The 1210-nt window shown below is 33.4% G+C and overlaps 1 long non-coding RNA gene across 1 annotated transcript in view; it reads right to left on the bottom strand.

Moving 5' to 3' along the window:
• LOC128250321 (uncharacterized) overlaps positions 1 to 1210 on the bottom strand; it is a 25421-nt gene that overhangs the window by 1678 nt on the left and 22533 nt on the right. Inside the window, exon 2 of the long non-coding RNA XR_008266328.1 lies at positions 882 to 953. This is a non-coding gene — a long non-coding RNA (uncharacterized LOC128250321). The remainder of the gene's footprint in view (positions 1 to 881; positions 954 to 1210) is intronic.

Genomic DNA, 1210 nt, shown 5'->3' with positions numbered 1-1210 from the left:
ATATATATATATATATATATATATATATATATATATCATATCATATCCAGGAGTATAAAACTCTATATCAGGCAGAATATAACATTGAGTGGATCACACATAGACACACGTTGAGAATCAGGAAAGCTCTTTGTTTGGCAATAGGTATTCGTAAGTGATGGGAGATAAATTAACTCCCAGGATTTGATAGGAAGTTATTTTATCACAGTGTAATTTTAAAAAGTAATAGTGGCTTCTATCCACGCAGCTAGGTGATTTCAGTCAGTTTGAAACTGGACGAATAGCACACCGGACTTACTCTCATTTTTATAACCATGAATTAGTGATTTAAGTTTACTGATTCTCTACAAGTGGGTTAGCAATAAGAAATATAATAATTGTTTCTAATTTAAGCACAAGGCCAGCAAATTGGTGGCGGGAGTGGATAGTCAATATCATCGATTCCAGTTCTTGACTGGCACATATTTTGTCGACTCCGAAAGGATGAAAGACAAAATTAACCTCGGCTGAAGTTGCATTCAGAATGTAAAGAAAGGCCAGAAGAAATGCCGCAAAAGTATTTTGTCTGACGCTCTACCGATTCTGCCAATAATCCTTTCTGCTATGGGATCAAGGCCTGAAATTTTGTGGGAGAGGCTTAGTCGATTACATCGATCCCAGTGCTCGTACTCAACTGGTACCTATTTTATCGACCCCGAAAAGATCAGAGGAAAAGCCGACCTCGGTGGAATTTGAACTCAGAACGCGAAGCTGGAAGAAATGCCGCTAAGCATTTTGTCCGGCGCAGTAAGTTTCTGCTACTAATAATAATTAAAAAAAAAAAGAAATACTTGAAGTGGCAAATAACATTTTAGAGTCAAAAAAAAATGTAAAAATAATACCTTGGAAGAATGAGTTAAAAATGGATTTGTCACAGAAATATGTTCGAGATTTCTTCATTCAGATAATGTAATCTGTAAAGAAAAATTAATACACAAGTTAAATAATAATAATAATAATAATAATATTAATAATAATAATAATAATAATAACAAAGACCTGGAAATAGAGATAACTCGAATGTGGAATCTAAAAACAGAAACAATTCCTATCATAGTAGGTGCCTTAGGTATAATAAAAAAATATTCAGACAAATACATAACAAAAACACCAGGACTTACAAATATATATAACATACAGAAAATTGCACTACTGGGTACTGCACACATTC

Source organism: Octopus bimaculoides, chromosome 20 (assembly GCF_001194135.2).
Source record: "Octopus bimaculoides isolate UCB-OBI-ISO-001 chromosome 20, ASM119413v2, whole genome shotgun sequence".
Classification (NCBI taxonomy): domain Eukaryota; kingdom Metazoa; phylum Mollusca; class Cephalopoda; order Octopoda; family Octopodidae; genus Octopus; species Octopus bimaculoides.
The sequence above is the reverse complement of the archived record's forward strand: the minus strand, read 5'-3'. Positions and strand labels throughout refer to the sequence as shown.